The sequence below is a fragment of the Pseudorasbora parva genome, chromosome 3, assembly GCF_024679245.1.
Source record: "Pseudorasbora parva isolate DD20220531a chromosome 3, ASM2467924v1, whole genome shotgun sequence".
In the NCBI taxonomy this organism is placed as follows: Eukaryota; Metazoa; Chordata; class Actinopteri; order Cypriniformes; family Gobionidae; genus Pseudorasbora; species Pseudorasbora parva.
In genome coordinates, this window is record NC_090174.1 from 22584579 (window position 1) to 22597667 (window position 13089).

At 38.1% G+C, this 13089-nt stretch overlaps 1 protein-coding gene across 1 annotated transcript in view; it reads right to left on the reverse strand.

Moving 5' to 3' along the window:
• The window catches only part of setbp1 (SET binding protein 1), a 97660-nt gene that overhangs the window by 61339 nt on the left and 23232 nt on the right, over window positions 1–13089 (reverse strand). The gene's annotated exons all lie outside the window — the stretch shown is intronic.

A 13089-nucleotide genomic window follows, 5' to 3' on the forward strand; every position in this document is an offset into this window, starting at 1 on the left:
ACCTGAGCGACCACAGACCTGGAAAAGCCCAATTAGGGTTGAATATAACACCTCCACAGCACACATCAAATTGGGCATTGAATGAAGTTAGCATCATTTCAACATATCAATTATTTCAGTCCAAACAAACCACGGTTAACAAATGAAATGAGGCAATCCGTTGACAGCACAATTAGGTCTAAAAATAATTCTAAAAAGCGTTCCGACTGGCTCAGACTGATGGCATGTGAATGTTATGTCATACCTATGTCAAGGCCCAAAGACACACACAGTAAAGCCTGACAAAACAAAGTTGACAATAGCCAGAATGGTGGACAGTGGTAAATTTAACACTAATCCTTGAAATAAGCAGTTTCTATTTTGGAGAGGAGATCAACACAAACTTTCCATTCTCCATGCATCAGCCGCATGATGTCAGTACTGATGTATATCGACTGAGGGTTCAGAGCATCGAACTCGGTCTCTCATCTGCTCTTGGCTTGTTGTCAGACAGAGCTCAGTGTCATTTACCCTTTCAACTGCCAGACAGGTGACAGATGAGAGGCTACTGAAAACAACGGCCGCTATCGCAAGACGGCCGGGATCCACGCTAGACTAAACAGCTTTATCTATCCATCATATCATGACAGTCAAAATGGCATGTTTCTCATTCCAGCCTGTGCCGACTCAAACACAGCCATTCACAAATTCTCAATGAAACCAAGTTGTTTATCTCACTTGTATATACCTCTGAGCAGTGTCCAGATGCATCTTGGGTGTTCTAGGTATTTGGCTAACCAACTAAAAATGTGATATAAATCACTATGGCCACGTACACACTGCGGCTAAAAACATTTGACAACGGTCTCTTTAAGGCCTTAATGTTATTCTGTACAAACATGGTTAACTATGGAAGCCTCTCCTTACAGTTTAGATAATACAGTATTTTACTGTTAAACGTCAATAAAAAAGCTAGTAGGCTATACAATGTCACTTAACATTACATTTACTTAAGAAAGCTTAATGTCTATAAACTCATAGTTAGCCAGAAAAAAACCCCGCTAGAAAAGAGCATTTTTTCTTAATATATGCACTATATTACATATTCATTAATTTTGTTAACCTGTTAATACGTATGTCTTCATTATTTAATGTATGTTTGAATAAATCTGTCATTAAAACAAGTTATTTTATTTTTAAGTTTATTGCCATTTACATGCTTCACAATTTCACCAACAAACTTGTTAAGTTCTCTGAACTGAAAGCAACTTGCACTACCACCTTAAAATATGTCAGTCATTGTTTTGTCTCAAGATGCACACCAGCAATGTTTTTACTAAGGCACGTTTATAAAAAGCTACTAAAATGTCCTAATTGAACTAAGGCCTAATACCAGCTTAAACTAAACCCTGTCTGAGTAACCAAGCCTTAATTGAAATTGAAAATATAATTTTTATCTGTCAATAACTCGTTTCATTTTTTCACTCGGGGGCAGAAACAGGGCTTCCAGGCTTAAAAGCAAGCTTAATTGTTATTAGTTTGACATGACAGAGAAGAAAAGTTCTGAGTAGGCTGTCAAAATACTCCCTGACCTTGCTCATCTTCCCAGTGGAAATTTCTCTGAACCCGCTGCGAGTGCCACAGAGAAAAAAAAGGTACAATATGTAAGATTTTTTTAATTAAAATATCAAAAGACCACTAGAACAATGTTATATATTTTGCTGACCTGTGTATACATTATCCCAAATGTTTCCGACAATGTTTAAATCCAGTGAAATCATCCATTTAAACCAGTGTTAGACCGTGTCCTTGCGTCGCCTGTCACTGATGTTTTTTGTAGAAACCATGGAAACACCAGAGATGATTTAATATAGTATATATTTTAATAGCCCCCATGATTCCACACTCATTCACGCCGTCATCAACTACACCTTTGTTTTGAATAATTGACCTCTAGCGGCGAAACTTACATACTGTGCCTTTAACATGACGGTAATTTAAAAATATAAAGCAAAACATAAAATTTGCACAATTAAATGACTATTTCCAAGTCGACTACCAGTAGCATTTTTCAGGCCAAAATGTTTTTTGAGGGCCAACAACATCAGTGACCAAAATAGACTTTTTTAATTAGCGCTTCACCGATGACATGTTTTGACTGTGTTCAACGTCTATTTCGTGCTACAACAGTTAGGCATGTCAGCTGTGCGGACACTAGATCTGACAATATACATTTCTATACATTTTAATCAGTAATGATATGGTTCCTTAAAAGGTGCCATGTGTAAAAATTGAGGTCAAAATATCCAAAAAATGACCTACACGCATCAAAAGAATGAGAAGAAATAAGGGTGATGATGTCATTAAAAAATGTCAAGTTATAGTGCTGCAGAAATATCAACCTTAATTAGCTAGCATTACTTAGTAGCATTACTAGCCCCGGCCCGTCAGGTATCGTAATACCAGTCTCGGCCATGGGAAGCGGTATGTGGGCAACAAAATCACCAGCCAACCTGGCGTACTTGAACCTGATGTCAGTCGTGTGGAAAGTACAGCCCACTACTTCATTTCAGTTCACGGAAGAGAGTGGACGGATGGCTGAAGCCCTTGTCCCCTTAAATGTATCTGACATGATAAAAATAGTAGGGCTGTCAAACGATTACATTTTTAATCGTGATTAATCGCATGATTGTCATGAGTTAACTCGCGATTAATCGCAATTTAACCGCACATTTTTATTTGTTGTAAATGTATCTTAAATTATGTTTGAATTAAGTTTATAATACTCTAATCAACATGGGTATATGGACAAATATGCATGCTTTATGCAAATGTTTATTATTAGCGAAACCATATAATACTTATTCAATAATAATCAATAAAACAGTATGAAGACTAGACATGTATCAAAGGTCATAGATGTTTATCAAAGAACTTGTTCATGTCTCTTAAGCCTAGTGTAAAAATTCAGAATAAGCAGGGATTTCTCTCATTATAAATAAAGGTAGTATTACTGGCAGTTTAGTTCAGAACAGGGCACAGTTCGTATGAAAAATTGGTAATGTGAAAGCTGTCATGCGGACCTGTGAGCACACCAGTACCACACCATGCCCGGAGGAGGTCCATATTCCATGAGAAGGAATATAGTGTGGCCCCTTTAAGAGAGGCGCGCTCTCTATTGAACTGCCGGTATTTTGCGTGTGCGCGCCAAACTATGCCTCGATTCACATGAACAGTGTGAAGAACACGGACTCGGGAGCGTTCTTGTTCAGACGAGTAACCTGTGCATTCGTTTCAGACGGTTGGCATTCACTTCTGCAAGTATACAGGTCTTTCTAAAAAAAATTAGCATATTGTGATAAAAATTCATTATTTTCCATAATGTAATGATTAAAATTAAACGTTCACATATTTTTGATTCATTGCACACCAACTGAAATATTTCAGGTCTTTTATTGTTTTAATACTGATGATTTTGGCATACAGCTCATGAAAACCCAAAATTCATATCTCTAAAAATTTGCATATTTCATCCGACCAATAAAAGAAACGTTTTTATCCGACCAATAAAAGAAAGTTTTTAATACAAAAAAAGTCAACCTTCAAATAACTATGTTCAGTTATGCACTCAATAGTTGGTCGGGAATCCTTTTGCAGAAATGATTGCTTCAGTGTGGCGTGGCATGAGGGAATCAGCCTGTGGCACTGCTGAGGTGTTATGGAGGCCCAGGATGCTTCGATAGCGGCCTTAAGCTCATCCAGAGTGTTGGGTCTTGTGTCTTTCAACTTTCTCTTCACAATATCCCACAGATTCTCTATGGGGTTCAGGTCAGGAGAGTTGGGAGGCCAATTGAACACAGTAATACCATGGTCAGTAAACCATTTACCAGTGGTTTTGGCACTGTGAGCAGGTGCCAGGTCGTGCTGAAAAACCAAATCTTCATCTCCATAAAGCTTTTCAGCAGATGGAAGCATGAAGTGCTCCAAAATCTCCTGATAGCTAGCTGCATTGACCCTGCCCTTGATAAAACCCAGTGGACCAACACCAGCAGCTGACATGGCACCCCAGACCATCACTGACTGTGGGTACTTGACACTGGACTTCAGGCATTTTGGCATTTTCTTCTCCTCAGTCTTCCTCCAGACTCTGGCACCTTGATTTCCGAATGACATGCAAAATTTGCTTTCATCCAAAAAAAGTACTTTGGACCACTGAGCAACAGTCCAGTGCTGCTTCTCTGTAACCCAGGTCAGGCGCTTCTGCTGATGTTTCTGGTTCAAAAGTGGCTTGACCTCGGCACCTGTAGCCCATTTCCTGCACACGCCTGTGCACGGTGGCTCTGGATGTTTCTACTCCAGACTCAGTCCACTGCTTCCGCAGGTAGGGATGCGCGGTATACCGGTACTGGAAAAATACCGGTATATATTTTATTTAAAACGGTACGATATCATGATTTTGCACATTTCGGTATATGCTGCTGTTCCGAAGTTCACCGCTAGATGGCAGCGCGCTACACAAACTGACCCGAAACAACCGCCAAATGTGACAACAACAGACGAACAAAATGGATAAAGCATTCGAATCTCACTCAAGATGCCCAAAACGAATTAATAAAGAGAGGAGTAGAAGTGTAATTTGTAATTACTTTGCTTATAAAACTGATGAAGAGCCATCAAACCTAGCCAAGCATCTGTCACTATCCTGACTTTAAGACTTCTGAAGAGATCGACAGGTCAGTGATCATTCAAACCATCTCATTTAGACATTTATTTTCTTTTAACACTGATCAACACACACACACAGCCTAACATAAGATTGAATATCACAATCTCCAGCTTTCGTTTCAACCAATGACATTTAGATCTCATAATATTTGCATGCGTACTATTACACTATTTACATCCGCGTTAGACACAACCGCCTGTGTTTATGTGAATACTCACTAAAGACGGACATTTGTACATAATTCTGTGTATTTGACTGTTTAAGGAAACTTAATGTGTAACATGCGAGCTTTAAGTTACAGGTGTGTGTGTGTGTGTGTGTGTGTGTGTCATTGTTATGAGCTCATAACGCCTGTAACTGTTATTGTGAAATGCTATAAAATCACTTAAATGATTTCCGTTCTCCATCCCGAGACGAGTGTGAAATGTTAAATCGAATTGTGCAGATTGCTTTAGTGTAGTGCGACGTCTTTTGAAACCAGAAGCAATTTGCTCATTTTGAGAGATATTTTCCTGAAATTATTTCTCGCAAGAAAGTTTTCAAATGACTGATTTGATGTGATAAGCTTTGCTGATTAATTTACTAATAAACATTTGTGGTAATTTCCCACTTTATAAACTCAAAACTTGCCTAATTGTACTCATTCGCGTGCAATATACCCGCGCTAATATCAGACCGTGTGGTATCGATTTAATATCGGTACTTCGGTATTAGATTGTGGTACCGTACCGAAGCCAAAACTATGGTATCGAGCCATCCCTATCCGCATGTCCCCCAAGGTCTGGAATCGGTCCTTCTCCACAATCTTCCTCAGTGTCCGGTCACCTCTTCTTGTTGTGCAGCGTTTTTTGCCACACTTTTTCCTTCCCACAGACTTCCCACTGAGGTGCCTTGATACAGCACTCTGGGAACAGCCTATTCGTTCAGAAATTTCTTTCTGTGTCTTACCCTCTCGCTTGAGGGTGTCAATGATGGCCTTCTGGACAGGAGTCAGGTCGGCAGTCTTACCCATGATTGCGGTTTTGAGTAATGAACCAGGCTGGGAGTTTTTAAAAGCCTCAGGAATCTTTTGCAGGTGTTTAGAGTTAATAAGTTGATTCAGATGATTAGGTTAATAGCTCGTTTAGAGAACCTTTTCATGATATGCTAATTTTTTGAGATATGAATTTTGGGTTTTCATGAGCTGTATGCCAACATCATCAGTATTAAAACAATAAAAGACCTGAAATATTTTAGTTGGTGTGTAATGAATCTAAAATATATGAAAGTTAAATTTTTATCATTACATTATGGAAAATAATGAACTTTTATCACAATATGCTAATTTTTTTAGAAGGACCTGTAATTGTTCACATAGCCAGTCAATAATCAAGGCTGGAGATTTTCTTGATTCAGTGTGATTCCTGGTTGTGTAAGTCTAACCCATACACACAAAATAATGCGCCTGGCACGATACTAAACCCCAGCACCCAGTTTATGTAACAGAAAGCCCTGTCAAGTGGGCATGCTAACTGCACTCTAATTGTGTAAGAAAACAGTCGGCTCATAAACAGGTTTATTATTATCACAAATATGCCCCGGGCAGACCGTGGGTAACTATAACACATAAAGCAGTTCTGTGTCAGCAGCACTGCCTGTGGCAGACTCAATGGGGGGTTATATTCAGACGCTCATACTCAAGGGGCTTTACATACTGATCTGCCCTCCTTTCTGATGCATCTCAATTAAGATGATCAGAGCATCAGGGGGCAATTATCTGAACGAATTCATCTTCTTCAGCACAACTGGCTTACGACTATATCAATCAAATGTTACAACAGTTGCTGAAAAGTACACAAATAAACTGTAATCAGAGCTTAACAACCTAGCTGACATGGAGCTGGATGAAAGAACTGCCACATGGCCTCTCAGGCCAGTGCAGTGGTGTCACTAAATCTTATACATACATGTTGATGCCTTAAAAACAGGTTTGTGTGATGTACTGAACATAACTGTAGAAAAGTAAAGTTGATAGTAATTATAATTGATATAATAATTGTTTTTCATCAAAAGAGCATCTATAACTACCTTTATGGAGTTAATATATTAATTCCTCATTATATATATATATATATATATATATATATATATATATATATATATATATATATATATATATATATATATATATATATAAATACCATTAGCCCATGAATGTATATTTTATTTAAAATATTTTTTTAGAAAATACACATTTATCTGTGAAGATGTTGGCAGGGCAAGCGAAATCTGACCTAAAAAACCTGACAATTGGTCCCTGATGATTAATATGAGTTTATATTGTTAAAGGTGCCCTAGAATGAAAAATTGAATTAACCTTGCCATAGTGAAATAATGAGAGTTCAGTACATGGACATCACATACTGTGAGTCTCAAACACCATTGCCTCCTACTTATGTTAATCTCGTAAATCAAAAACACCACAGAAAAATAAGTGCTTCTCAACATAAGGCCAACCGTGACGCAAGCGTTGGGGATCATTTATATGCATGCCCTCAACATTTGCATCCGTCCAAACATGTTCATTGTCAGGCGGAACTGATGGAATCTTCGGAACTGCAGATAAACAAACGACACTTGAGGATAGCAAAAACGGCAGCTCTTATAACATACGCCATGTTCAGGCTGTGCAGGAGACGTGAGGACTTTTCATATGTCAAAATGGTTGAGGTTTATTATTGGATACCACAACAATTTAATTCAAAATCGTTCGTTTGTTCGCCCCATTTCAAACAAGCTTCACTTAGCATCCTTAACTGAAGAAAGGGGCAACTATATTCCTGCAAGCAGTAAGTACTGATTCACTCGATCCTTCTAGGAAACGTCACCTTTTCCCCCTCATATAAGTTCAAATGACATTCATTTTGTAAAAATATAAGTTATATATTTATATTTTTGAGAACTGACTACGATGTTTTTGCATGCTTGTATTTCCGAGTACATCACAGTCACTGCGTAGCCTACATTGTGACTAACGTTATATAAACATGCAATATCGTTGACAAAAAAAGACAAGTTTAAAATGTAGACTGAATGACACTTTAAGCAGAACATCTTAAATGGAGATTGCTGAAATGCAGCTTACTTGTTTATTGGTGTTTTCAGATCATCTGTGCGCAAGAGAGCTCGCGTGCATATGGTTGCCAGATTGGACATGTTTAGGTAAACACCGGATAGTATACGTGTTATTTTTACAGAAAAGCTCTGTTTGGAGGATTTAAATAACTGAAATCTGACAACCGCAACTACGCAAGCTCTTTCTCGCTCGTGGATGATATGAAAACACCAATAAACAAGTAGGATGCATTTTATCAATCTCCATTTGAGATGTTCTGCTTAAAGTGTCATTCAGTCGGTCTGTGTTCCGTCAGGACTAGGGCTGTGTAATATGGACAAAAAAAACGTATCACAATTTTTTTATTTTTTTTCCCGATTTCGATTTTAATCACGATTTTGACACAAACAAATATGCTTTACAGTTATTCTGTGTGAAATTGAAACATATTTCCAAAGGAAACAAATTAGAGCTTTATCGAAAAGTTAACACGTCTCTAAAACAGACAAATGGCCTAAATTAATAAATAAAATATATAAATATATTTATTAATTAGACTAAATTATCTTACCAGTGCTTCGGTCGCTCTCTCATATTGCGGTCTTTGAATTTGAAATGAGCTGCTGAATAAAATGCATCATGAAACTTTTGCTTTCATTGATGTGAACTACGTTAAATGAAGAGATTTTTATTTAGCTTGTTTCGTTTGCGAGAGCCGTGAGCAGCATCAGCCTGCCCCAGCTCGTCAAAAAAAAGCCTTTTACTGTGGTGGTAATAGTAGGCTAAATTAACTAACATTGTGATGCTTGAAGTGTTATATCTATGGATCTTATCATAGGCAAGACAAGTCAAGAGCTGATTCAAGAGGCTAAATTGATTAAACATGCGGTTAACTCACTGTCGGTTGCTGGCCGTCACTTAAAAAAATTACAACTTTAATTTAACAAACAAAAAATTGCTCTAAACATTGTTCTAAATTAACTTAATAAAGAAATGAAACGAAATATAACTACTTTGACATTTAAAACAAAACTGAACTATTTTAATGGCGGCAACAATGTAAAAAAAACAAAAAAAAACAAGGGCTTCAGTCGGACTCGGGCCGTGAACTTTGATAAGCTGTCGGACACAGGCCGGGCTAGGGCCTAGATATGAGGCTCGTGCAGGGATCTTATCCCACCCCCCTCTCAGAAAATACATAAATCTGACATTACTGAGCTCTGCGTTTAAAAGTAGCCTATTAAAATGGTACAATGGCATTGCAACGTGGGATATCGCCAAACGGGCATTTTGTCCTGCGTCAGAAAAGGGGTTAAAAGGGCTATCAGGTGCCATTGGTGGCCTAAAACAGAAGATTAGCCTACTTATTTTTAGCTTTCCTTGCGCTGTGTAGAAATAATATTGAATCGACCATCCCTGGGTTGAGCTGGTTTAATTCTCGCCTCTATGACTCGACCTGCGGAGCTGAATGTGCGTCACTGGCTGCACTTATGCTGGAACGCAGAGGATCCTCCTTATCAATGGATTTCATAGTAAATTGTGTCTAGTAGGCTACTATATAAATTACAAAGGTTTAATTGGCATCTTTATTTCAAACGACCCGACCGACTGCGACCCGAATATCATTAAAAATATTTCATCACCACGGGTGATGACTGCAGGCACTCGCTCATTTTGGATCAACCTGCATCACTGATTAATGTGAGTAATCAAAACAACAAAAACAAACAACAACCCAGACTAAAGTCTACAAAATTGATTAGTTTCCCAGCACCACAATAGACATTATTTTTAATGGAAGGATAGGCCTGTTATCCACATATTAATTAAAATTAGAAGAACGAAATGTTTGATTTTGCATGGGGGTAACTCAAAGGTTTTTTTCTTTTTCGTTATTTTGGCATTGAAATTCGTTAGATTTCGTTAATTTTTGTTTCTTTTTTTATAGAAATATGAACTGAATTTAGAAGGAAAAAAATATATATATTATTGAAATGAAGAGGGCGTTTGGGGTGAGTGCATGCAAAATAATCCGCTCTCTGAATCAACGGCCTTGTGAGTGTAAGCTACACAAATAAAAGTAGACAGTTTATAGTTTATAATAATGTCTTGCTAACATATCTGGCTAAAAATATCTATTGTACTGCGAGTTATATCCGCTGCCATAGGCTAAAGGACAATGTCCATCAGAATGCATCGACTTCATCGGCCATGGGTTAAAGAAAACCTAGCGTATTTAATTAGGGTTTGTTTAAATATTAGCCTATAATCTTTTTTTTATTTCATATGTTGATGTGTTATGCCCGGTCTGTTCCGTTCTCGCACTCAATTTAGGCACGCTGCATTCTGATTGGTTCAGATAGCATACTAGGAGGTTGGGGCCAGGAGCAGAAAAAAATCGTGCTATGAAGCGATTTAGAAATCGCACATGCTCAAATCGCGATTTTATTACGATTTCGATTAATCGCACAGCCCTAGTCAGGACTCATGAGCCACTTCGCTGAACAGCGGAAATACTGTGCTGTGAGCTGCTGAAATAAGCCAATCAGAGCAGAGCTCAACATTAATATTCATGACTCTTCCAAAAAAGGCAAAAACAGAGCATTACATCCCAGGGACAATTTATAGGTTTGTAAATCGACCTGTAAAACTGTATCTGGACAATTTTTGCCCTTAAATAAGCCACATACCCTCTATGTAGATATCAGTTCAAAACTGAAAACAGTTCAATATTGAATCGTTCAAAACTTTGTTATGAAATCGGCCCATAAGTCGTTATTAATTTTTTTTTGCGTACAAAAACGTTAAGCAAAACAAAAGCAAAACAAAGCCACTGTAGTGAGATGGGCTTTGTAACGACGTCGTTAGTGCCTTTTATGGGTCTTGAGAGAGGAAATAACATTGGTACCAATGAAGGCCTTTCTGAGCCATCGGATTTCAACAAAATTATCTTTTTCTATATTTTTCTATCTTTTATCTATTTCTGTTCTGAAGATTAACGGAGGTCTTACATGTGTCGAACGACATTAGGGTAATTAATGAGAGAATTTTCATTTTTGGGTGAACTAACCCTTTAACAAGTGAGTTGTACAGTAAGCCTGTGCTCTAACAACTTGTTTTTTGAACTGACACAATCTGAAGTCGGGCGTCAAGACTGTGTGCGGTGGTGAGAGGATTCCTCTCTATCCCCGTCCCTTTTAAGGTCATGAACAGAGAGCAGGCTTGAGGTAGACTCACAAATAGCCTTGCCAAACAACCATGTGCTCACACTTTGTTGAGGTCCAGTGGAAAACACAGAGGAAACTCTAAGTAGCTTTATCATCATCTTTTTGATAAGATACCAACGGGATGCAGTTACTACACCTCCTGTGAAATAAACATATTTTCATTCGCAATTGTTTACAATAATTGTTCAATAAGTTTCCTATCTCCTATCCCTGGAGGCAATCGGTCTTCATTCTTATCCTATATCCAATGAGTATTTGTGTCCATTAAATGGTCACATAGATGCCTTTAGTGCATTTTTTATTATGCTCTATTTATTGGGGTGTATAGGGCCGTGCAACAAATTAATGACCCATATTATTTGTTGAATACAGAAATAAACAGTTTGCAAAAGAAATGATTTAAACTGACTGTGTTTTTGTTACTAATCAACGCAAGGAAGGATAATGAACAATTCCTTCATGCACATCTTTCTTTTTTTGACATTGTAATTTTCAATCAAAATGTCGTAACTGGATCTTGTGGAGAAAACTTCTCACTGTGACAACCGCAAAACTTTGCCAATCATTTAGGCTGTTAAAAAATCCCACCCCTCCATAGTCTCGAGTAGCCTCTTTCGCAGCTTTCATTGGTTGTGGGCCGGTCGAGGACATTTGTCTGATATGTAAAGGAACCAATCACAGTTTGTTTTGTTCCATATCATGAAGATGGGCATGAAAATGAAAAGTCGATGTCCCTGCAATAACAGACTGACCACCGTCTATTAATCTCACATTCTTTTAAAAATCTAGCGTTCAGTTGTTCCTGGTAAGCGCTCATTGTGACAGTTGTTCTTGCACAAGGGAGTTTAGCGTCACTGCATTTCATTCTTGGTGGACCGTTAAAGTACATAAAACACATTTTGTGGACATCCTGTAGAAATCAACCAATCAGATGATGACTTTAAAACTTCTGAAGTGTTTTCAGATAAGAGTGCCATATGCATCAGACGTTCAGCCAGCGGTCCGTGGGCGTGATGTCTGATGCTGAGACCAACCATCCACAATCGACTGCAAGCTTGCATTCATTTTTTATACAATGCCCACATGTCAAAATCCAATCACCAACCCATAGATAAAGAAGTCCCCACCCTACTTTAGGTCCACAATCCATTACATTCAGATGTATCACAGATCTAGCACTACGTTTGTTTTATTGCAAACCAAAAAAAGCACATTAAAATCATTGCAATATTTATTTTAATTTAAAATTATTGAAATTAAATATGGCAAATACTGGATATAATCCCAGCCTAATTGTTTTTGCCAAGAAGAGAGCGGGACCGAAGTACAGTCTCTTCAATGGAGTTTCTATCAACTGGAGAAAAAAAAATTCGGAAAGACATATTTTGTGTGTTTTGTCAGCTTGAACAAGCGAACACCCATGCACACAGCAGCACACCATATTGAACAGACTGTACTCCTCCCTCACAAGCAGATTTTCGTTTTTGTTAAATCAAATAAGGCGTCTACTCTGGCTAACATCAATAGACCCCTCAGAAGTGGCACAGTTCTACAAACGGAGGAAAACTTCACAATCCCGGCCATGTTTGTTCAAGGCAGACATCGATTGTCATGACACGGCTGAATTACCCACTCTATGTGCCGTAGCTTTGGGCGGCTACACAAAGTATATTGTACATCAGTGGTGGGACGTAAATAAACACTCGCTGCTAGCGTGAGGTTGCCAAGACTGGAACAGAATTAAACCAAATGTATCTGCTGTCGAAAAACCATCCTTTCTATTCCAGCGCCTTTACCAGACACAGTCACACAGTGAAAGAAGAGACTGACCATGAAGTTAATTTCAAGGCCAGTTAGGAAATCTAGTTTCTTGAATGGCTGAGCTGCTACAACAGACAACACTACTGGGACAAGGTGCTAAAGACATTAGGGGCATGGCTGAAACAATTGTACAATCCAATAACATCAAAAACAATGATACAAGTAGGCAATATCAATTGTCTTATACACTCACCTAAAGGATTATTAGGAACACCTGTTCAATTTCTCATTAACACAATTAT